This window comes from Alexandromys fortis, unplaced genomic scaffold (genome assembly GCF_014885135.2).
Source record: "Alexandromys fortis isolate MF-2015 unplaced genomic scaffold, M_Fortis_MF-2015_v1.1 scaffold_76, whole genome shotgun sequence".
Lineage (NCBI taxonomy): Eukaryota > Metazoa > Chordata > Mammalia > Rodentia > Cricetidae > Alexandromys > Alexandromys fortis.
The window spans coordinates 1,923,130-1,949,314 of NW_026067997.1; the positions used below are offsets into that span (position 1 = coordinate 1,923,130).

Sequence of the window (26,185 nt, forward strand, 5' to 3'; positions counted from 1 at the left end):
TATATGACTATTCACAGTCATATTACTCTCCAAAAGTAAGAAAATAAAAAAACATGGCAACTAATAAGCCAAAAATCTGGTCTGTCCATACAGTGAAATAGCACTCGGCAATGAAAAGGAAGGAGCACCAGTTCCTGAAGCAACATGGGTAGACTACAAGTGAGTCACAGGTTTATGGCTGGAACCATGTATGATTGTGATTGCCTTCAACACCCCGACTTTCATTCCTGATTACTGAAAGCTTTCACTCTGAGTCTGGGCCATCTTGTGCTGATGGAGAACCCAGCTCCAGTGGCACACTGACTGTCCTTGGCCTCCCTCTTACCCAGCCTCAGTTCCAGAAACAGGAGACAGAACCATGGTTCTCACGCGCAATTCTCTGATACATTATCCAGGAAATCCCGACTTGCTTTGAGTGGTCTAGGTTTCTTAAGTAAATATTTGAGGGTGCCGTGAAGCGCTCAGCTAAGCATCAAAGAGCCAGCTGAGGCAAAGGTCAAGGAAGGCAATGACTGGCCTTGCAATGGGGAACTGGCCTATGGCCAAGATCCAACTAGAAACATTTTCGCTGCAGCAACACTAAGAGATGTTCTCACAGCTGCTCTCCAATGGATCCTCCTTAAAGGATTCAGCGTGGACTCCAGCTCTAGAAGCTTTAACACGGCCTGCCGTGGTGTCGGAAAGAAAAACAGGAGTCACAAAAGACCACAAATGCTGTGGTTCACACAAATGTCCAGAAAAGGCAAGAAGACTGGCCGTTGACTGGGCCAGTGCCAGTGAGAAGGGAGTAGAGCAGGAGATGATTGTTGATGGAATTGATGGGGATGTTCCGGGCAGGCGAGATGGCCCAGTAGGGAAAGGCGCTTGCCACCAAGCCTGATGACCTAAGGTGGACTAGTGGTACTCACATGGTGGGCGGGGAGAACTGGCCCCTGCAACTTCTCCTTTAACCACAGTGTGTCATGGTGGTAAACACACTGTCCTATACACACACACACACACACTAAACAAACAAACAAATAAATAAATGCAAGGTTTGTGGGGTTTTTTTTGTTTTTAGTTTTTTTTGAGACAGGGTTTCTCTGTAGCTTTGGAGCCTGCCCTGGAACTAGCTCTTGTAGGCGAGGCTGGCCTCGAACTCACAGAGATCTGACTACCTCTGCCTCCTGAGTTCTGGGATTAAAGGCGTGCACCACCAACACCTGGCTTTCTTTCTTTTTTTAAAGAAAATGTTCTTAGGTGATTTGTAGTGATGACTATGAAATCAAAAACAGAAACACTCACTCTAAATGTGCTGACTATGGGATATGAACTATATGTCCCAATTAATACAATTTTAAGAAGCATTTGATTTTTTATCTTTAAGTATGTGTGTCTGTGTGTGAGTTTGTACATGTAAGTACTGTAGCCATCGAGGTCAGAAAAGGTCATGGGATGCCCTGGAACTGGAGTTAGAGGCAGCGGGCTTCAGTCCTTGGGAAGAGCAGTATATATTCTTAATCATTGGCCATATCTCTAAGTCCAGTTAGTGATGATTTTGAAAAGTGAACAAGCCAGTCCTGGTGGCCCAAGACTGAAATCTCATACCAAGGAATCTGGCAGGAAGATTTCAATCTCACCTGGGTAACTTAAATATATGTGTGTGTGTGTGTGTGTGTGTGTGTGTGTGTGTGTGAATATAAGTGTACATATTTTATTTTAATAGATGTAATATACATAAATATAATAGCATATAAGGAGTAGTCTTAAGTTATATATACACATATATGTGTGTGTGTATATACAGAGAGAGAGAAAAATAATGGATGGGTATATAGCTCAGTGCTAGAGTGCTTGCCTAGCATGTAATGTATGAGGCCATGAATTCTACTAGAAAAAATAAAAGTAGGTAATATTGAGTGATTACCTTCGTGGAGTTCAGCATCAAGCAAAACAGTTAGAATGGATAGATCCTACACTATGGCAACAGCTACACTGGGTGTTTTATAAAAAGGCAGATGGGAAGAAGTCAGTTTTCTTTGAGGCAGTCAGAGTTAAGCAGACCAGTTACAGGGTAAGTAGGGTTAGGCTGTCTAAAAAGGCATCATTCTGATGCACCAAATGCACTTTGGGAACATCTAATGGGATGTTAATTCAATCTAGTCCAGCAACCTCTGATTGCTTACCAGTAATCAGATTGACCTGTAAACCTGAGATGGCTGCCGTTCACATTATTGTTAATACTACCTAACTGACCATATAAAGAAGTCTCAGAGAATAGAGGGAGAGCCCCAACAAGCAGACCAGGTCCCTAAGTGGGAAGACTCCCTCGATTCAAAGGCAAAAATCTCCAAGTCAAATTACCCACGGAGTCAGATGATCACAAATTGAAGGTTACTATGTAGTTGAATGTGACAGGGTAAAGAGGCCTGTTCACCCTATTCATTGGTACTAAAAGAGAGCTAGCCTGCCAGTAAGGATGATTTATTCACCCTTAAATAAACAACAAATAAATCCAATTTTCTGAGGCATACAAGCGTTAGTAGGTTGCAGTGATTCTGTTGGTCAAGACAGAGTGAAATGAAACTGAAAAGCAGAGGTCCCTCCCCTGTCTCCAAAACATAGCTGCTGAGATCCGAGTTGCCAGGGCTACCTGGAAGGGCTAGGAACCTAACCAAGGTCCACTGGAAGAGCAGCAAGTGCTCTTAGCTGCAGAGCCAACTTTCCAGTCCTATTCTAACAGATTTCAAGAGCAGAATTACAACCTAGTGGGTCAACAGGTCTAAGCCCGCTGTGAAGTTCCAATAACCTGAGCTCAATGTCTGGGACCTAAGTGGAAAGAGAGAGAGAGCAGATTCATGGACCCTCAAGGGAGTTTCCTCCATCTCTCCAACCTCTACACATGTGCTATAGCACATGAGCTACCCTCATGTGCTACCCAAGGCATACAAACACACACACACACTACAGATAGATGGATAGATAGATAGATAGATAGATAGATAGATAGATAGATGATAGATAGATGAGCTACCCTCACCCCCACCCAAGGCATACAAACACACACACACAAAGACACACACACACACATAAACTACAGATAGATAGATAGATAGATAGATAGATAGATAGATAGATAGATAGATGATAGATAGATAGATAGATGAGCTACCCTCATGTGCTACCCAAGGCATACAAACACACACACACAAACACACACACACACACTACAGATAGATGGATAAATAGATAGATGATAGATAGATAGATGAGCTACCCTCACCCCCACCCAAGGCATACAAACACACACACACAAACACACACATACACTACAGATAGATGGATAGATAGATAGATAGATAGATAGATAGATAGATAGATGAGCTACCCTCACCCCCACCCAAGGCATACAAACACACACACACAAAGACACACACACACATAAACTACAGATAGATAGATAGATAGATAGATAGATAGATAGATAGATAGATAGATAGAGATAGATGATAGATAGATAGATAGATAGATAGATAGATAGATAGATAGATAGATGATAGATAGACGAGCTACTCTTACTCCCACCCAAGGCATACAAACACACACACACACACACTACAGAGAGATGATAGATAGATAAATAGATAGATAGATAGACAGACACATACTTTTTCTATAGTACAAATACTTTGCATTCTTATGTATTGTATGTGTAATATATTGTTATATAATATATATATAAATTAACATATGTTACACTAAAACACAGAGTAACCTCTAGGCAGACAGAATTATTTCTTTTAGCTTTAATTTCACTAAACCACATTTTTTTTCTAGACGTGGACTCCCTGAGTAGAATCAGCCACATTTACTCAGCCTTGGCTTTGTTTATGTGACCAGTTTCAAATGGATGACTTGGAATTCAACTTTACAAACAGGTTTCTTGGGCATGACTGGCCTTGTGTTAACTCAGCAGACTGTCAGAGTACAGCCTTCCGTCACAAACACGCCAAGTGATTTGTGTCCATAAGAAAGTCCTCCAGGGATTGGCCACAGAAACCCACAGAGATACAAACTCCCAGAAAATGAACAAAATCGCCTGGAAGATCTTACCTTGCTGCATACTAATTCTTAATAGCAAGAGGAAGGTGAAGCAGAGTTGGGAACTCCCCTTCCTTCTCAACTGCATTTGTCTCCTAAAACCTCTACTGGATGAGAAACTTCACCTGGACCACACTGCAGGTGAGAAACAAACCCTCCCACAGAGCACCAAACCAGGAGCTTTCCATCCGAAGCTCAGGTGGAGTTTTAAGAGGTGGCCTTTAGATACACACTGGCAAGTTACAGAACACACTGAAGTCAAGGCGGCTGCTATACATTATATAGCAAATGTGATTTTAAGTGGATTTTTAAGTTTCTAGCAAGATTTCTCTCTAAATAACCCATATGAAAATACCTTACATTTTTAAAAATATGTCTAGTACTTCAAACCTGTATGAGATTAATATCTAATGTAATATATTAGATATAAAAGATATAATAATATATATTAGGACTATATAGCTAGGAGAGAGAGGATTTAGGATTATACAAATGTACATCTAGACAATTAAATAAGTACTTGAACATCTTATTTCTCCTTTAGTAAAGTCAGAAAACCCTCACGGGTCCCTAGATTAGATGATTCTCTGAAACATAAGAATTTTAGAATGGTTATCTTATAAATACGAACTATACACAAGAAAGTATTTTTAAATGAAATTAAGTTGAAATTGTCTAAGTATTAGGTATACTAAAGCACAGAAGGAACAGCAGAGTTACCTTGTAGCCCACAAGTTGTGGCAGGTGTTATCTTATGTCCACTGGACTAAATGACACCTTGGGCAGACAGGCGGCACGGCACGGAGCAGTAAGTCAAAAGCATCACGGTCCCAGAACCCACATCCCAGTTCTGTCAGGCTGTTTGATAATCCAAGATCTGAGCAGCCTGAAGCTGGCCAGGGCTCTGCAAGATTAACTACACGGTTCACCTTAAGCACATCAGTCTAAATGCTTTACCCTAATAGACAAACTCCTTCAGGGCAGGGCATAGATGTTTATTCACCTAGATCCCAGCACAGCCCACACCACCCAAAGCCAATACAAGAGAAATAGGCCAACTTACACCATAACGGTATTTTGAAACAAGGACTGGCAGTCTGGACAGGTATTTGGAAAAACAGAAGCTAACAAGGCATGTCATGTCCTATTCTAGTTGTTGTACTTTAATGCTTATGAAACTAGCCATTGCATACAGGAATGTGGCACTTGCTTTATTCTTACGTGCTTAAGTCACTGGGGAAAATATGGGTCATATAACTTTAAGATATTAGGACCAACAGAAGTCAATTAGAAAAAAGTAACTTGACATCCATATCTGTTTGGTTTCTTTCTTTTTTCGTTTGGTTGGATTTTTTTCTCTTTTTTTTTTGTTTTGAGACAGGGTCTCATGTAAGGAGGGTTTAGGGATAGCCTTGAGGTTACTAGGTAGTTGAGGATGACCTAGAGTTCCTAGTTCTCGTTCTACTGAATCCCAAGTGCTGAGATCATAGACATTCACGGCCATATCCAGTCCCATTTCATACCAAAATAAATTTCAGGTGGGTCAAAAATATAAAAACGTGAAATTCATATAATACTTAATATCCCAGGAGAGCCAAGTGTGGGCTCCAGGTTATTTCTGTGCTGACATCGTAATTTCTTATAATTTATAATTATTTAAAAATAAAGATCTAAAAATACTTTGTACAACCTCAAATGATTATTTCATACTACTGGACAGAGGAAGGACTTTCTAACCGTGAGTGAAAGCATAGAGTCATAGGCTTAAAAATGAACTAAACAAGACCACCTAAAATAAGTTAAAGATTTGTATATATCTCAAACTAAGTAAAAAAAAAATCAGACAATAAATCAAACTGAAAGAAAACTACAGACACTTTATATCCCTAGAAAGTTACTTTTCCTACTACATAAAGATTATTGCCAAATAAATTAAAAACAAAATCATCTATCCCATAAAAGAAATGGACAAAAGATACAAACAAATGAGAAAAAAGGAAGATACAAATGGTTCCAACATACTGTACACACAAAAATTCTCTAATGTCATTTACTCATGTGGCAGGCCCAAGTGTTAATTCAAATACCATTTTCACATATCTGGTTGACTGAGTCCATAAAGTCTGAGAACCCATGTTGATCTGGGCGGGAGGAACCTCTGTGCATTGTGGTGGGAATGTGATTGGTCTAACCTTCTTGAGGTGAACTGGCAAAACCTAGCATGGCACGAATGGTCTTTGGGCGTACTTATATTTGTGTGAAGGGTACACACAGGAGACTTGTTTGCTGTGATAATCTGTAACAGGAAAGAAATGGAAGCAATCTGAGTGTCCACCAATAAGAGGCATTAATAAACTGGCATAATATATTAATAAAAATGAAATAACATGTCATAAAAAAAGAATGGAGCTGTAAAACGTAAGGATGAAGTCGATTTATCTATGTTGCTATGAAATTATCACTGAATATGAATAATAAGGCTGGGTACAGTTGAATTGCTTCCTTGTGTGTGCCCAGAGTGTCTCTGCAGAGTAATAAGCAGCTGATGACATCTGTTGCCTATTTAAACAAAGTTAAAATAATAATACGTGCTTATTAATGTGTCTAAATTGCATGGCCACATACAGAAGGGAGCAAATTAGGCAGTGATTGCCTCAATTACATATTTACTGAGCACTTGGTAAGGGCTTGAAGCCACAACACACTGCAAACTAGTAATCCCCTACTAGAAAGCAAAACTTCATCAGCACAGGGCAAACTCACAACCAGGCTTATGGCTTTAAGAAACTTTAGCATATCTCCGAGGGCTAGTGTGTGCCTGTAATCCTCCTGGAAAGACAGGAGGATCAAGGATTTAAAACCATCTTTGGCTACACCAGAAGTGTAGGTCTAGCCTAAGCTACACGAGACTACCTCAAAACACAAAACTAAACCAAAAGAAAAAGCAATGTGATATAGACCTCAATAAACTAAACATGATCTAAGAGAAATCTGATGGGATTTATCCTTGTGGATAAATCATTGTACAAACCCATAACCCAGCCTGGATACTCTTTTTCTTCTTTTTTAAAGACAGCATGTCATTTATTCCCAATTAGTCTTGAATTAGATACGCAGCCAAGGATGAATTTGAACTTCTGATCCTCCTGTTCCTGTCTCCCAAGGGCAGAGATTACAGGAACGCACCACCTTGCCCAGCTAAACAGGCCTGCAGATTGAACTCAAAGCCTCATGCAGGCTGGATAAGCACTCCCCATGGAGCTACATCGCCCCCCTCACCTTGTAGTCTAGACTCTTAAAGTCAGTATCAAAATGTATATGAGTGAACGAATGGTTGAATAGATGAGGCAGACAGACACACAGAATGGATAAAGGGGCTAATGGCTTGGAAGAGCAGAAGCTGGATAGCTTCCCCGAAATCTGTTCTCATTTTGTTGATACTGAGAAAATCTGGAATCCTCGTGCCTCCTTGAACAAACAAGAGAAGCCAACATACACATGTTTAAGAGCCATGATCATAACCCTTCTGTGATTAGATAGACAGTTACAACGGTGGTAGACAAAGCAATGTCCCCTTATAATAGGCATCCAGGGCCTCACCTGTGACAATGTTACCTGACACAACAGAGTCTACCGATGTAATTAAGGTGGCAGGCCTTAAAATAGAGATTAGCCTGGATTGTCGTGGTAGGCTCTATTTAATTACATGAGCCCTTAAAAACAAGGCGCCGTGTCTGGCCAGGGGGCAAAGGAGCAAACCATTGTTGCCCTCGAGACTTCAGGCCCTCACTCAGGGCTGGAAAGAGGCCCTTTCCTGACTGCCCAAGAAATGAGAACGTTAGCCTTGCAACCACACAGAAAGACTCTGCCTAACCGACCTTGGAAGTGCTTTTCTCCTGGTAAGAGAATATGAACCATGGAAATAGTTCAGCGCATTGAGGCTCTTGTCACCAGATCTGTGGACAATCCCAGAAAGTCACATGGAGGAAGCACAAAATGTAGTTACAAGTTGTTCTCTGACCTCCACATGTATATACTAACGCATACTGCAGCACACATGAGTGCGCACACACACACACATATAAATAAATGCAAAATATTAATAAAATGAGCCCAATCAACCAATACTTTGCTTTGGGGCCTTGTGAAACAGGCATGATAGCAGATATATCAAGCCATGCCAAGAAGAACTTCAGGTCCATTAATAAATTCATGCTGTTTAAATTCACTGACTTTGTGATGTAATAAAAAAACTAATAAACTATCTTTTTAACCTAGCAACCATATGTTGAGTCTGTTCCATGTGTGAGGCTTTATGACAAGTGCTTGGGATGGAAAACGTGGTAGATATTCTCATGAAACTCAAAAGCACATAAACCTAATGGAATCTATGCCAGAGGTCAGCACACAATACAGACAGGAGAAGCCTGGCTGGGACACCATCCTCGGACTCCAATCACTTCCTCTTCTACGACTGTGTCTCCAATCACTTCCTCCTCTATGATGGGCTTTCCCAATGACCTGGATCAATAACCCAGCACAGAAACTGCACGCCGTTTCTAAGCTTTATTGACCTCCAATGACTCTGAAGTTCATTCCCCTGTCACTGGTACTTCTTCTGAAAGTCCTTTCTCCTTCCTTCACCCCTTCTGCTCACGCTCCCTGGCCCTTATTAATCTCTCGCTTGGAATGCTGCTATAACTTATTAACCAGACTTCCCGACTTGTCAGCTTTCCATTTTGCTCAATGTCCTCTCCTAAGGATTAAGGTGACCTGCTCTAATGTGCCCCGTGCCATGTTTCGTCAAAGACTGCCCACGGAAAATAAAACCTGTGCTTGCTTCAAATCTCAATGCCAAGAAAGAATGATAAGACAGGTGACGGGCAAGGTGTTTGCTGCACACATGAACTTTACCCCGCCTGGCTCTCCACTATGCTCTCTCTAGCCTTGTCTCTTGCCTTCTGGCATCCTCTGCCATGCTTCTCCTGTCCTTGGCGGGAGTCCCCAAAAGGACACACCGTAAAGATAGGCTTCCATTTATCTACAGGGCCGATCGAGTTCCCAGCAGGCTTTGGGTTTCCCCTTTGGCTGAACTATTCAGGTGGACTGCAGGGGTTGCCTGATGCAGACTCTTATCACAAAATATGGCAAAGGTGAGGAGGATGTGCAAACGGTTTCCTGTGGCAGGAGCCAGGTCCAGAAATCAAAGGTACCCGTTTGGAGATGCGGTCAGAAACCTGACATCCCCTGAAAGGGAAGTGTGGAACGCTTGTTGAGCAAGGTAGAGACTAGCTGAGGTCTTGCTGAGTTGTGAGGTGAGTCACTTGTGGGGCAACTAACTTAGTCATCATGTATAATGGGATTATTTATTGACTGAGGGTCGAACAAACACAAACAGATAAAAAGCCCAAATGGCCCACCGCCGTGGCTGGAGCACTTTGAGTCGTTTGAAAAACACTCATGTAACGCCTTCTAATATATAAGCACCTTACCCCCATCATAAGCCTTGTTTTCTGCATGGGACAAGGCAGCATCCAAAATGTATCAGCGAATAAACTAATAAAGATGTGAATATTTTTTAAGCAAGTTTTGCGGGCAGATATGAGAGCTGAACTATTTCTTAAGGAATGGTTGGAATTGGGGGCTTTCCGGTAGTAGAAGAGAGAAGCCTCCTGAGGAGAGGGAGCAAATGAAGGATGGGACAAGATGCCGTGGAAGAAGTGTGGACTTCCCAGAGGTGAAACCCTGTGTAGACGCTCGGTGTGGGGAAGAGCTCGACCACACGGTTCTCCAGCTCCCACCACACTGACAACCCACGCTCACTCCAGACCAAGGCCTGTGACACAGACTCTTGAGGACTTGGCTGGAGGCCAATCATCTGCAAGAGAGACAATTAGGAGTGGCCCTGATGGCAGAGAGAGTAAGTGTGATTTCACAGCAACCACCTCTGAGAAATGAGAACTCGGTCTCATTTAGGGCACAGTGTGTAGATGTATGTGTAACAGTGGGGGACACCATCAAAAACATCTATGAAGCAATACAGATGGGCTTGGTGACTCAGTCACCAGAGAGAATGACTAACGCTTCCGAGGTTGGGGCCACCAGATTAGATAAGCAACAGGGACAGAGAGACAGGTTGAAAGAGCAGGGCATTGGGAAACCACGGTGTGACAACCTTATGCATCACTCAGGTGGAGATGCTCGGCAGGTATTTAAGAGGAAGGCCGGGATGAAGGGTCTGCAGATTTTGGAAACCGCCACACCTTGTTGTGGATTCAACCTGCAGTAACAGATGAATGAGAATGGTGGCCACCTAAGGATAGACCTGTGGAGAATAGCGCTATTTAAGGAGTGTGCTGGGAGAAAGAATCCCAGAGATAAGAAGGGAAATGTCAAAAAGACAACAAAAACAGAAGTGAGGAAATTCTGAAGAAGGCGATGAAAACCATCCGCGTGTCAGATAGGTCATTGTGATAGCGAAGAATGGCTTCTACCTATGGCTTAGGTTAGGGAGAGAAGGCTGACTCCCAAGGCAAAGCCAAATGTAAAGACAGAATAGATCAGCCTACTTCAACAGCCTATAGTCACGAAAGCTAGAGAAGAGAGAAAATAGGCAAAATCAAGCTTAGGTCATTCCCTTGGTTTTGGTGGTTTGGATTTTTGTGATTTTTTTTTTTTCTACACATCACAGGTTGGTTGCCAAGTCAGTTATTAGCCGAGGCTAGCTCTCGGCTTTCCTGGTATACTTTCCCCCACCAGGGCAGCAGTGAGTTCCTTCTCTGAGAAGGGGACATGGAAAGAAGGGCATGATCTAAGTGCGTTAGTAGGAGGCAGGAATGGAATGCTTGCTGGAGCCCAAGTGTGAGCTAAGGCCCCTTGCCAAGCTTGCATAGCGCTTCCCACATTGCTGGGGTTGCTCAACTGACCTGGACATAGGCATCTGTGGACTGCCAGCATGAGGGGGCATGGATTTCTTCTCTTGGTCACCCTGTGCCCGATACCTGGCACTAACTAGGCCTCGGTGAGATGCAAACAAAAAATTCATTACAGAGAACTCATCTGCAAAATCTTCTGGTTTTTGTTTTCATCAAAGTAGTAGTTTTTTTTTTTTTAATCAAAGTAGGCAATGGCATTAAATGCTTAAGGTTATAAGATGTAGTTAGGTAGAGGGACCTTCCCCTGCCCCTCTGTGATAAGAATGTCATTGTGTACCTCAGGGTAAATTTGAATTCCTGATCCTCCTGCCTCAGCCTCCCATCTAGCTAGTGCTGAGACTACAAACCTTAAACCACCATGCTTAGCTGATAGGGGCCTTTTATCTTTGTTACATATATTTATTTGTGTGTGTGTGTGTGTGTGTGTGTGTATACTTAAATCTAGATTCCACATATGAGAGAAAATATATAATACCCTCTTTCATTTCCATAGGAGGGCTTCAAAATTAGTGAAAGAACAGGATCACTGTTGGGGCAACGGGAAGTAAACATCCTCCTGGTGGCACAGCATCATCTGGAGAACATGGAGTAATACTGATACTTGGGTCACACGCCAAAATTCCAGACTGAACTGGCCTTGGCAGTAGGCATCTTTGTGCAGCTGAATGGCGTTTGCTGTTTTAGAGACCGTGGAGGCTGACTCCACTCTCCCTATCCCCGCTTCTTCCTCCCAAGTCGCTGAGGTTACAGGTGTGTGTGTCACTCCGTATAGCACGGACAATGGGATTGTTTTTTAAAGTTCACAAATGATTCTATTATGGAGTCAAGGTAGAGAGGGGCTGAGTGAAAGGATTAAGTAGTATTGGTTAGTGTGTAGGGAAGATTGAAATCCATGAACTGACCAATTCTTCCTTTATCCAGTTTTCAAGAACAAACTTTGAGAGACTTGGATTACATCCAGGGACCACTGTGGTATTAGCTCAGAGTCGTTTGGCCGAATGTATATGGAAATGAGAAGAAGACGAAGGGACCAGTGGAGACCAAAGGGTCACTAAAGAGGGAGGAGAAGAGATCTGCCAGCTGAAAAGCCAGAGGCTGTGGCTTGTGGAGGGGACCGTGGAGGGGACCTGAGATCTAATTACAGGCTCTTGGCGTCTTTCCAGCTAAGCGCAAAAGATAGGCTTTGAAAGTGGGTGGGGACCATGACAGAGGTTATCAGTCAGGCCAGACTAGGAAAACCTAGACTGCCCACACCCCAGCACCTGAAGGGACTCTGGAGTCTTCAGAGTGGCAGCAGGTGTGGGGCTGGAGAGCCAGCCATGGCACAAGACGGACTGAAGCACAGAATAACAGAACGGATGGTGTGGGGGAGCAGAGATTAGCCCCGAGAGAGATGTCCAAAGTGGAGGAGGAGGCCTTGGACAGTTTTGCATGGAAGTAAGTTCTTGGAGAATGTGGTATCCAGCAACTAGGGGAAGCCAGCTCGGTCCCCAGATCCCATGACCCCTTTAAAGTGAGACTAGTTTCCACTTCTTACACACACACACATCATACATGTCAGTCATTGAAATACATTCCTAAACGCAGCCACTTTGCAGAAACAAGGGAACGTGTCACGTTTTACCCCACTGTTTTCCTGGGAAGATATAGAAAGTGGTGTTTTATAGGCCTTGGTTATATGTCCCTCCAGAAACCGAAATTAAGATCAAAACAAGGCCTGCCCTGTAGCAGTGATTACGGCAAATCTTTACAAATCTCATTATAGGGAAACTGAAAATGTTCTTCTTAGACAATTATATGGAGGACCCTCAAGTACCACGTATTTTCCTTCTGGGTGATTGGTTAGTAAAGGACAAGGAAGGCGTCCTTCCTTGTATGGTTTTATCCAACATAGCATGGTGATGTCTGAAATAGTTCAATAATTCCTATACTCTTTAAAAGGCCATCATGGAAACATTGCTCAGAAGAGACCACCTTAGTTAGAAGTCTAAATTCTAGAAGTGAGCCTGTTGCCTGCCTGGGTTTTCTACACGGGAAGAGAACTGGGATGTCTCAAGACTCAGCTAGAGATTCCCTTGGCCAAGTTTCCCTGGGACCAGGTCTGGGTCCAAAGGCTACAACAGGCTTAACCTTTCTGTTGGTCTCTACTTAGGGAGTAGGTGCAACAGGCTTAAACCCCAGCTTCCCTGGCCCAAGGCCCCCTCCCTTCCTTGACCTTTCCTCCACCCCACTCCTCAGGTTTCCCAATGCACTGAGAGTTTGGAGGTGACGAAGCTAATCTGGCTGTTTGTGAAACAGGCTGCATAGCCCTCTTTGTCCTTGCCTTAGGGGTTTTAATTGCAAATGTTTTCTGTTGCTTACTGCTTTTTGGCATTGAGTTATTATCTTAAACTTCTTGGGTGTGATATCCCTATTGTATTTTTTTAAAACCCTTAGATTTCAGAGATAAAGTGTAACAGGTAAAACAAGATTACCCTGGAGTTTAGGCGATGATCCATCCAGTCCATTTTATCATTCTATTTAATCACGTTGGAAGACTTCCATAATATTTTTTTTTGAGGAAGAAATAAAACTTTCATGTTGTAAAGCCTTTGCTTTAGCCTTTAAATATTTGATATTCAGCTACATTATTCTTTTCTCAAGAAAAGCTTGGTCAGGCATATTGGTGGCATACATCTCTAACCTCAGTACTTTCGATGTTGAGGCTGGTGGATCCATGTTTCTGAGGCCAGCTTGGGCTACGTAGTTCTGGGCCAGCTTGAGCTAACAGTGAGATCTTGTCTGAGATCAAAAAGTAAAAGTTCAACAACTTTAAAAAATGTCTATATAAGGCCGGGAGGCAATTTTCCAAAATGTTAGAAATTGTTATTTCTGCTTGAAGGGATTATGGGTAGCATTTTTTTCATTTTTTTTGAAGTTACAATATTTTCACTTTATTAATTTATTTTTTGTTAGATTTTCTCCATATTTCTAAGATCAATGCATTATATTCAGAAAATGATCTGATTTTACTGATTACCTGGAAGTACAGATTTCAGATTTGTTTTCATTAGAATTATAGAAAAACCTATATCATAAATCTGGCTTTTTTTATACTCACTAGGAAATATATTAATGAAAACATGAGCCGAGAAGTGATGAAATTATCTGTGAGAAGCATCCCCAGTTTGCTGGCCAATCTTATATCAGCTTGACACACAAACTAGAGTCATCTGAAAGGAGGGAACTACTACTGAGAAAATGTCCCCATGAGATCCAGCTGTAGAGCATTTATTAAATTAGTGATTAATGGGGGGGAAGATCCAGCTCATTGTGCATGGTGCCATCCCCGAGCTGGTGGTTCTTGATTCTATAAACAAGCAGGTTGAACAAGCCATGTGGAGCAAGCCAGTAAGCAACACCTCTCCATGGCTTCGGCATCTGCTCCTGCCTCCAGGATCCTTCCCTGCTTAAGTTCCTGTCCTGACTTCCTTTGCTGATGAACAGCAATATGCAAGTGTAAGCCAAATAAATCCCTTCCTCCCCAACTTGTCTTTTGGACGTGGTAGTTCATCGCAGCACTAGAAACCCTAACTGAGACATCCAGCTATGCTGGAAAGGATGGACCTAGGCTTAGGGAAGGCTGCTGAGACTGTAGTCTTGGACTGGCAAGGCAGCCTTATTGATGTATCCAACTGAGTGCATATAATGGGCCCTCTGGGAGCAGATGGTGCAGAGGAGACAGGTGTTTCTGGGAATGTGTTACTGGATATCTAACACTAGGTGCATCTGAAGCTTGGCTTTGGCAGTATCATGCTTGACTACTAATATATGGCTATATTTTTATTCTCTCCCATGTTTATTTTGGATCAGTAGAGAGATGGGGGAGGGGAAATTTCCCTCTATCATCCTTGAGTCAGGAAAAACAGCTAGTGTATATGTAACCATATTTTTAGTGCATGCGTAGTATATATACTCATGCTTGTATGGGTGCAGGTACATTTATATGTGGGCTTGTGTATGTGTGTGTGGGTGGGAGATCAACATCAGAAATCATCCTTGACCACTCTCCAGTCTATCTTTTGAGACGGAGTCTCTTGCTGAGCCAGTAGCACACTGATAGGACTTAGGCGGCCTGACTCTTTGTCCCCAAGATTGTCCTTTCCACCTCCATTTAGCATTTCCCTTTGAGCAGAGTTGGTTGTCATTCTCTATGAGGCACCGCTGAGAGGGCCTTGACGTCCTTGCCAATAAGCTCAACCCGAGTCTGCCAAGACTCCCCAAAACTGTAAGGGTCACGGAGGAAGGGACTTCTCTCCACTCTTTGATTTAACAAATTTGATAACTGCTATGTGCCAAGCAGCCTTCCTGACACTGGGATTAGATTAAGTTCCCATTTTCAAGGAACTTATGGTCTTGTGGGAAGACACACACATATGCAAAGATAAATACACACATAAATAAGAGCCACAGAGGCAAAAGTTAGGAAGGAAGGGAATCGTGTTTGTAACGTGACAGGGTAAGGAGGACAGAGGTCCACAAGAGCTGAGGGCAGTCCGATGGAGGGACTGGAGAGTTATGGGGGCTCAGCGGTCTGGAGGGAGACAAGGACAAAGACACAAGCCAGGGTGGCAGGAATGAACCCTGTCAGGAGAGCGGAGGCAGAGTACAGAGAGAACACAGGGAGAGTAAAGCTTGCTGCTACTGAGACAGGGAGGTGGGGTCTTCCCGCAGTAGGGAGAAAGAGCCTTGATGCTACTGAGACAGGGAGGTGGGGTCTTCCCGCAGTAGGGAGAAAGAGCCTTGATGCTACAGAGACAGGAGGTGGGGTCTTCCTGCAGTAGGGAGGAGCTTAGCTTTCTGTCTATGTGCCAGAGGAAAGCATCAGAGGCTGTTAGTTTAAAGTATGGATTTTTTTTTCACTTCTTTAAATATAGACATATAACTCAAATTCACCATCTTTACCGTCCTTAAATGCACAAGTCACTGGTACTGAATTCCTTCGCGCTGGTTTGCCATCATCACCGCCATCTATCTCCAGAACTGTCTTGAGAAACCAAAACTCTTGCCGTAAGCTTTTAAGCACCACAGCCACATGATCTCACTTAGGCTTTTAAAAATTAATTTTGTTTCTTGGCAGAGACGGCTCATAGGAAGGCAGTAGGATTTATAACTTATTGCAACGGGTGGATCCAGCATATAATTTGTGGACAGAGCTAACACGAATGCTGCTAATTTGAACGTGGAAACAAGATAATGAGAACTCGTGGCTGCCTCTAGGTTTTCACATGCCCAGCAACTTGCATATAACAAGTCAATATGAAAGTAATGTTTAAAGAGTAGAAGCATTAGTCAGGTTTGGTGACTCAGGCCTGCAATACACCAAAATCTGAGGAGCAGAGACTTAGGGTTTGAGGTCAACTGAGGCTACGTACAAGATCCTATCTCCCCTCAAAAGGAAAAAAAATCCAAACATTTTTTAAGTAAAAATTTTTTTCTTAGTGAATTAGGGTGATGGGGGGATGGAATCCACCTTCAAATCATACCTAGAGTGGAAGGGTCTGGTTGGAGATGAAAACGGTGAGATGGAGTTGAGGAAAAGATGGGAAATCACCAAAACAAAGTATGTATAAAAATGTCATGAAGACATTTGTTAACCGGCAAGCAGAATTTTAAAATTAAATCCCCCTCTGCAGTGAATAAGTAAATAAGAACTCTCTCTCTCTCTCTCTCTCTCTCTCTCTCTCTCTCTCTCTCTGTCTCTCTCTCTCTGTCTCTCTCTCTGCCTCATACACACATGCACCTGCACACGCATGCGCGCGCGCGCGCGCGCACACACACACACACACAACTATCATGATGCAAGACTGGCAGTCCTTGACATGGATAAGGTTGATGTAGGTGGCTTACAAATGCCTCATTGCAACACTAACATTAAAGCTAATCCTTTCACAGCCACGTAGGTTTTACTTAATATTTTACATATATTATTTCCCGACTCTCTTACATCAACAGCCTGGGGTATTGCTGGACACCGTCTCAGAGATCACACTGTGCACAAATCCTGTGTGTTCTAGTGTGTCTCTGGGCCCTCCCAAGCTATCTACTGACCAACATCAAATTTGGGAGACTCTACAGTACTTACTGCTAGCGTTTTAGAGCTAATTAACCCAGTCTTGAGGCCCTTGGAGAAATTCTTTCAAAGAGTTCACCTTTGTCGACACCCGCAAGAAAATTATCACTTCATCAATGCCCTATGTAAATTACCAAGAACCGCTACTCATTTGAAGAACGTCTTTGCGTCTTCAGTGAATCTGATGAAGAATATCATCTAAAACAAGTCAAGATTCTCTTTATAAGACCTACTTACAAATCTCAGTTTCCTAGGGGTGGGGGGTAGCTGGGAAATAATACCTTACAGTTTCTACTTTAAAACAACCAGCACCCCAATCATTTGAGTCATAGCACCTTCCTCAACATGAGCGCCCATTTACTGCTCCAGCGATCACTAGCACATGACCCAAATTGACCTTTTTTCTATGCTGGGGTCATCGTGTGGTTAGATACTGCTTTTTTGAAGAAAATAGAAGGTGAATTATGCAGTGATATGCAAACTATAATCTTCCTATCCATAAATTATGAAATATATCTCCCAACACTTGCTTTCTAGATACCAGAAAACAGACCCTCAGGTATACGCAGTAAGTGATAGAATATGTAGTTTTCAGAGTATTTTTATTCTAGACCAAGGTCGGCCACCCACTACTCAGGAGACCTTGGAGAAAATCCTTTAAATTTCTTGGAGTCCTAGACTCTTAGTTTCTAGGATTAAGGGCACAGATTAGGACTGGAAGTGTTGCTCAGCAGGTAGAGCACCTACTCACCATGTATAAAGCAGCATTTAACAGGCTGCAGAGGCACAGGCCAAAGTTCCAAGCCATCTTTGACTACATGGAGATTTTGAGGATAGTCTGGGTTACATGAGACCCTGTCTTCAAAACAAAATGATACAACAACAACAATAATAAAAAAAACCCAAGGACTGAATAGCTGTGATGTGCCTTTGCCTCTTGTGGATGAATTAGTGGACAACTCCCCCTTGTTCTTCCTGTCCGCTGATAAAATGAGGTGAAATCAGTGTTGAAGTTGAACAGGTATTTTTAGGGAACACACAGTACCTAACACTATTAAGCCTCACTCCTACCAATCTCACAAATATGACCTCCAACAAGACACTCGGACAGTCACTCAAAGAGACAACCTCAAGTACTAAGGTCAGTGGAAAGGAAGAACACTGTGAGGGGGAAGAGAAGGGCCCTGGCTTGCACTAGATCCCAAAGCTAGACATTTTCCTTTAACATGTCCAGCTGTGATTCATGGGAGCCTCAGACTCAGTAGTCACTGCTCCACCTTAGCGACACTTTTCCTACTTGTGAATGGAGGAAAGCATAGCCCCGCCCCTTCCACATTCCACAGGAAAGTCTGTAGGAGTAAGAAATGTCACCTGTAGACCAGAGTGGAGTTGGGAAATTTAAGAACAACACCAAAAATAATTCAGTGTAAGGACACACTCGGAGTCAGTGTCACAGAGAAAAACGGACCATAAGTTAGAAAAGCATTTGGGCTCCACCCTGAAGAAAGAGACACAGCTAACTAGACCTGTGGCCTTGGGAGCCTGACAGAGTCGGTGCTCAGTAAGTGTTATTGTAATATGTACTTTTTTCTTCTTATTTTACAACTTGGATTTTGTTCACTAACCTGTTAATGCCTTAGGAAAAATGGCTGTGCTTCCATATTATCTGGAACTAGAAGAAGTGATATCTTACCCTTTCAACTTATCACAATAGTAGCACTGGGCAATTATCAGGTGACACACAGCTGTGATGCCCTTTATCAGGTCATCTAGACTGTGTTTCTGCTCTCCGTGCTCCTGTAGGTGACTTATGGCTCGCATTACTAAAAGTGGATTTAAATGCCATATGGATACCAAAAGGCCGGTTAAGAATAAGAAGTACAAGCTGAGTGTATACCATCACGATGGGAAGCTGTGCGGCGAAGATTGCACATGCGCTGGTGGGTTCCTATGGCAAGGTTCCCTTGTCTTTACTGCTGCAGGCAAGCGGATGGGGCAGCTCCAGAGTCGACAGTTCTTACCACTTCCTACAGTGTGGCATGAGTAACTACAGAAAGTTCAACTGCTTCTGCCCGACTATTATTATTGTTCATTATTAATTTATTATTATTATTATGGCTGTTGTTGTTGTTGTCAGGGTGACTACTTTACAACTTTTATTATAACAAATATTTTCCTTACCATAAACTATATACATTTGTACAACTTCCCTATTTTCTTTTAAAACACCCCCAAGACCTTCCTTCAGGATGAGCTGCTGAGTAACATTTTTCTGGTATAAGTCATATCCAGACTTTACTTTCTCCGATTTCCAGTTTCCATTTTCTAAGTGGAACCAAAATGCTACAACAACACAATGCTCGTAAGGCAAGCACAGGATATTAGCTCTCAAGTCCTTTTGTTTGTTGTTTCTTCTACAGTTTTCTTTTCTGATCTTTTACAGTTTTCCTGACCACGTTTTTAGGCGCTCACTTTTGTGGGGATTTTCCAAAGAATTCCATTTGCCTTTCGCCAAAACAAGAATACTCTTTCCTGCTGAACTTAAGCTCTATCCGTTGCACACACTCACTTATATTATCCATCGCAACCACAAGTGTACCTGGAATCAAAGGGTTTACAATAAATATATACTTCTGTTGAGCAAACAGTCCAGCAGCCAGACCAGTACATGTTACTGGGAGAGTGTTCCTGAGTCTCGGGCACTGCCCAGTCTGTGAAAGGAGGTCCTGTAGTCTGATCAGATTAACATGTTAGAGTCTCAATACACTGCTTTGTTTTTCTGAGGGGAAGACCACAGGCAAGTTGGCAACATCCAACCATTTTTTTTTTTTACCTATAGGAATGACAATTGGACACGAGCAACCTAACATTAAAAAGTAAAAAAACACTAACTATATTTAATGTTAAATGGTTTACCCATCCCTCATATTTTTTCCTTTGAAAGTAAGCATTGGCTCTTGCACCTTGGTTTAAAACACTCTGTACATGCGCACCCCAAGCTTTCGAAAACTCAGCACTTAGACTCCAGATTCCTAGGAACATCAGTCACTCTGGTCGCCTTCCCTCAGGTTACTGCCGCACCTGCTAGAGTTTCGGGTAAGAGGGTGAAGGGCGATGCCAACCTCGTGTGCTAACCGGATAATAAGCCGCAGGATTTGAATACATAGTGAACACGAGGGGAAGTAGTAAATCTTTCAGACCTAAATCTTTTGGGGCCACAAGACCCTGCCCTCCATTGTCTATCCAAAAAACACACAAGAAAATGGGTAAGAAGAGGGACAGAGAAGATAAGCCAAAGGGAAGTCACGCTTAAGGAACAAGCACTCTTCCTTTTCCGATCTGTGCTTATCACGTCGTTTAATTCTAAAAGCACCAAGCAAATTACCATGGCATTTGAGATAGGAAGAAGAGGGAACTGAAGAACGTTCTGAGCTATTGAAGCCGCTTTGTTGCTGGGTCATGCCTTCCTGCCATTGACCTGAAAGTCTACCCTGCATTATTTTTAGGATTGCCCTACTCCTTGTCAAAACGATAGTATCATCCTCCCACATCGCTTCCTATATCAACCCAGCAGAGCTGCTATGCAGCTTGGGAAGAATTGAATGTGCAGATGGACTTGGGTTCAAACCCTTGCTGCAAGCTTCTCCTAATGTCACCGCAACACCCTTTCTGCTCTCCTCCTGCTGTGCCCGTAGGCAACAAGAGGACCCTGTGTAGACCTTGCTGGCTTAAGAAGGCTTGTGAGAGAACGAACACGAAGCATTTCTCTGAAGCTAAAACCAATGCCTGAAAAACAACCAAAATTTGCATCTCGTAATAGTCTATAGAGATTTCTAATTTAGATGCGTTTCTAATTTAAATTTAAATTTGAGCATCCTGTAGGCACCGAAGTACAAAGGATGCTCATACCCTCCATTTCCTATGCCGAAATCTATACACAAGCTGACTGTTAGCCAGGCAGGGAATATAAACAATGAAGACAGTTGCCTTGTCCAACTCAGATTGGGAATGAGACAGAACCTGTATAGGAGCAGTTCACAATGCCAAAGTGTCAAACACCAGATGGCTGAGTTACAAACACAATCTTTACAGGTCCTGCCCCTTACCTGCTTCCAGAACCACCCCACCACCACCCCCCAACTATAGGATAAAATAAAAGAATATTCAGTAGGTCAAAATGAGGTTTCAGTAAACCTTGCCCCTGCTTGCCTAGACAACCTCATCTTGGGCCCTCTTTTGTAGCTATGCAAAAGTATTCCTAATGGATAACACTGAGAAAGACAACCCATATTAGCCTCTGGTTTACAGGCATGAACAACACACACACACACACACACACACACACACACACACACACACACTTTCCAGTTCTTAGAACTGCATTTTCTTGCCCTGGATCTCATGTCCCATACACCACCCGTTTCTCCATTGCCCAACTCCTCTGCAATCCCGAGAGCTATTGGTCTGTCTCCGTTTGCCCTGCCCCACCCCACCTGTATGTGACAGCACTTTACTACACTGTCCCACTAACCTACACCACCCTGGGCAGGTTTCTACACCTGGCCAGCCACTCTGTCTGACAGGAAGTCAAATGTTTTCTCAGTCCGTAACTTGTAAAACACCACAACTTTGTCCAGGTTTGGCATTGTGCCTTACATTAAAAGGAACACGTCTGTGTTGTGTTATTTCTGACCAGGTTGACTAAAAATGGTCAAAAAATGACTAATTTTTTGGAGGGGTTGGTTTTTGTTCAAGACAGAGCCTGTCCTTGAACTCGCTTTGTAGACCGGGCTGGCCTCGAACTCACGGAGATCTGCCTGCCTCGGCTTCCCAAGTGCTGGGATTAAAGGCGTGCACCTCTACCTTCCCGCTTTAGTTTATCATACAAGTGCTAGGGAGATGCTCAGTGGGTAAAGAAAACACTTGCAGTGCAGCGTGAGGACCTAAGTTTGAACCCCCACAACACACGTGGAAGCCGTGTGCGCCCATCTTCAGTCTTGCTTCTTCTCTTCCCGCTCCCCTTCTGCTTCCGTGTCACGTGTATTTCCTTACCCTCTCTTTCGGCCCCCTTCCCGCCCTCCTCATGGCCTACCGCGATGATCATAAACGTGTATATATGGAAGCGTCTCTGTGGATGCTGATTTGGAATTTCAGTTACATGCCCAGGAATGGTATAGCTGGATCATATGCTAGTATTTTTTTTTTTTTTTTAGAATTTTTAAGGACCTCTAGACTGACTTCCCGTATACCAGCTTTTGCATTCCCTCAACCAGTGTACCCCTCAATCTGTGTTCCCCTTTCTAACCCTCACAGGCATCTGGTGTTCTTTGTGGAACTCTATCATTCCCATAACACTCAAGCCCTGTATGTGGCGATACACCTACTCCTACCATTTCTAAAAAGGCTACTTCCCGTAGGCCAGTGTGTTAGTTAACATGTGCTTTTAATCAGTCTGTATCAGTTATGAGGAAGAGTTGGAAATTTCATTTCTCTAAACGTCCCCCCCGCCCCTCCAAAAAAAAAAATGTTTTCTTGAACAGGGTCCCATGTAGCCCAGGCCGAACTCCAGCTCATGGCGATGCTAACGATGATATTGAGATTCTGATTCACCTGCCTCCACCTCCCAAAAGCTGGGTATACAGGTGTGTGTCACCGTCGCTGTCTCTAGATGATCTGTCTTTTATCTGCCAAATTTGTAGACGTTTTCAACTTTCCAATAAGTTTGAAGTGCTCCACCCTGAATGAGTCACATAAACACACGTAAGAAATGCTCCCCTCTAAAGACCAGCTTGTGGTACATTCCATAGCATATGATATGAATCATTAAATTCCAGGCTGTTTCTCAATTTTATCTGCTAGCATATTTACAGTGGCCCTAAATAGCATCCTTCTCTATCTTAAAACGGATGCTGGCACAAGAGGTTCAGCACAGAAAGTCAACAATTGAATGAGGGGAAACTCCTACTTCTTGAACTTTCCCCCTGTCTCCGGGTGTCACCATTCTCCTCTCAAGGTGCCATGGCTTTGGGAGTACCTTTCAGTCTTTTCTCCTCACCTCAAACCTTACCACGCACAGCCAATCCTTGATGGCCTGGCCTCTCCAGATTCGTTCAGACCCACATGTCTTGTGAAAAGATTCCTGTTTGTCCCGACGGCAGTCTCCTGTGTTCTGACAGAATCAGACCTCCTACTCCTAAATATAGCCCCTGCTCACCTGCTCATGGATGTTTGGTGCGCTTTTATCTATGTGCTGTATTTCCAATTTTAAAAAGATTATTTTAAGAAAGCTTACTGTTGCTTCCCATTTTGTTTTGAAATCACAGTCCCCATATGATTGGCTCCTACATCACACCAGGAGCCAGGAGATGCTGTGATCAGTGAGGATGACTGGGTACCTCAGTGTGGCAATACACGCCTACCAAGGCAGAATTATGAGTGTCCTGTAAGACTGGCTTAATTTCTACTATCACCGAGGCTACTGTACCAGTGCTACCTTAGTTCATTGTATTCTACAAACATCTATTAAGCAACTACTAGATATAGGTCTGACAATGGAATGTCTTAAGTTGCTAGGGATCTCCTCACAGAAAGCAAACACTTGCACTTACAAAAGAAGACAAGCAAGAGTTGAAATGCATATTGACTGCGGACTGTGGCCCAGTTAGTAGACTGCTGATCTAGCTTGGATAAAGCCCTGGGTTCCCTCTCCAACACAGACTTATTACACTGGCAGTGTTGACACATTCCTACACAATCACAGCAATTCCGAGGTAGAGGCAGGAGGATCCAAGGTTCAAGGTCATCCTCTGCTGCTTAGTGAGCTACAGGCCAGCCTGGAAAACAGGAGACCTTATTTCAAAACCAATAAGAGAAAAGAACTGTATGACAAGCGACCACTGTGTGTGCACAGCAGGAAAGGTGGGGGGCTGGTGAAGAGTAGATGGGGTGGGGAGCAGGCTGAGAATGATGAAGGCAAGATGAGATCACAGGAAAACTGGAAAAAAGATTCCATGCTTGGGATTGGGGTAGTAGCAGGAGACGCCTTGGTGGCCAGGTTGGGTCGGAAATCGTTTTCTACAGAAGCTTTGGGAAGACACGAAGCACATAAAGGGAGTATTAGAATGTGTCCTCACAGATATCAGACTAAAATAAAGACACGGGGCCACGAAGTTTGAATCGAAGTTAAGTAGACTTGAAAACTAAGTTATGTGAAATCAACCTGTCAATCAATCTACTTATCTCTCTTTTAAAGAGAGGGTTGAGCATGTGGCTCAGCCTAGCGTTAAAACTTCACATGCGCAGGGCCCACTGTCGTTGGCACCCAGTAGCAGAGAGACAAGAAGAGGGATCAAGAGACCATGACACCAGTTTTAGCTATTACAGTAAGACAAACAAGAAAAATGGACAAAAGATTGAGAGTCTGGACCCTGATGCTTGAACCTGCACAGTGAAACTAAAAACTAAAAACGAAGAGAACTCCCAGGCTCATCAGACAAGCAGCCAGGAGCTCCTGACTGGCTGGAGGCCAAACCCTGAACTGGAAACAGTGTCTACTTAACAGGTTTGTGGAAGGGTGTCAGCATCAAGTATTTAGCGCCAGGGACCCGAGCACTGGATAAACATCTGCTATGGGGTAGGGGGCAGGGATTTTTTTTTTTTTAACCTAGTCCTCGATGACCTTGTGGGGGGGGGAGAATTATTTCTGCCTGAGGATAAGCTATAAATTAGGAGAATAAGCAAGCAGGGAGTACGAAAGTGGCGGCACTCACTAAAGAGAGGATGGCTTTTATGCAAGAAACTCAAAGCAGGAGAGATGTGAAATACAGGATCACCTGCGAGCTCAGGGCTGAATGAAAAGGCTTTGGAAGGGGGCTGTTTTAGGGACAGGAGGGGACTCGATAGACAATCGCCGATCGCTGAAAGCATTCCCCATGGAAATGGGGCTTGTATGCCCTACTGCGTCCGGACCTGGGTGCCCAGCGAACCCTACCTCTCCCGCCCCCGAGTTCCCCAGGTTGTCCCAAAAGGCGGTCCTCCGCAACCGGTAAATTGGAATCAGCGACGGCTGATAAGAAGGAACGGCCCACTTCCCACCGACACTCAGGCGATAAATGACAGGCTTTGGCACTCCGTCTCCAGAGCGACCTGTTCCACAGCTGTGAACTCATCCTCCCTCCCTGGCCCACAGCAGCCATCCCGGGACGGGATGCTGCTCCCGAAGCCGAAGAGGCAGCGCCCCGAGCTCCCGCGGGCAGGCGGGACGCACACAAGAAGCAGGAAGAAGGGATCCCTGGTTTGGGAAGAGGAGCCTGGGAGGCGAGGTCCGGGGGCAGGGAAAGTGACCTCCCCGGTCCAAGGTCGAGCACGGTCTTCCCTCCCTGAGTCCCACCCATAGCACGTCTGCGCCCCCGCGCCCCGAGGACCACGACCTTCCCTGGTGGTGCGGGCCGGCAGAGCTCCGGGAGGCGCAGGTGAGCGCAGCGCGCAGGACAGGCGGGCAACCTCGGCCGGAGGGAGGGAGGGAGGCCCTGCCCAGCCCCATGCGGCCCCCGGCTCTCCGCGGCTGCCCTCCCGCACCGCCCCCGGCTCTGGCCCCTTGGCTCGCACGCCCTTCCCCAGCCGCCCTCCGCTCCACCGCCCCGAGAACTTTGCCCCAGCCCGAGGAAATCGAAGCCCCGCAGCCCCTCACTCACCGCGCCGGGAGGCGAGCAGCGCGCGCGGGAGGGAGGGCGGCGGCGGGCGGCGCGAGCAAGGCTCACACAGCGGCCCCTGCTGCCCGGGCCGCCGACCAGGCTGAGAGGGGCGGAGGCCCGCGGGGTGGCACCTGCCGGCTCTCCCAGCCCAGCGCGTCACCCGGGACCGCCCTCGGCCCGCCTGCCCGCCGCCGCCAGGTGCCGCCGAGGGGTGCGAGTGCCCTGCCAGCCACTCCCGCAGTCGCCCTCGCCGCCGGCAGAGCTTGGCCCCGGCCGACCCTGGCCTCTGTGGGGTGTCAGTTCCCGTTGCTATACTGGTGCCCTTTTTTTCTGAGAATGAATACCATCAGCTGGGGATCACCCCC

The 26,185-nt window shown here is 44.4% G+C and overlaps 1 protein-coding gene across 1 annotated transcript in view; it reads right to left on the reverse strand.

Annotated features, from left to right (window-relative positions):
- Positions 1 to 25,958, reverse strand: part of Elovl7 (ELOVL fatty acid elongase 7) — a 68,580-nt gene extending 42,622 nt beyond the window's left edge. The window contains exon 1 of the mRNA XM_050160388.1: positions 25,821 to 25,958. The gene's annotated coding sequence lies outside the window, so the exon portion shown is untranslated. The remainder of the gene's footprint in view (positions 1 to 25,820) is intronic.
- Between the last annotated feature and the right edge of the window lie 227 nt (positions 25,959 to 26,185).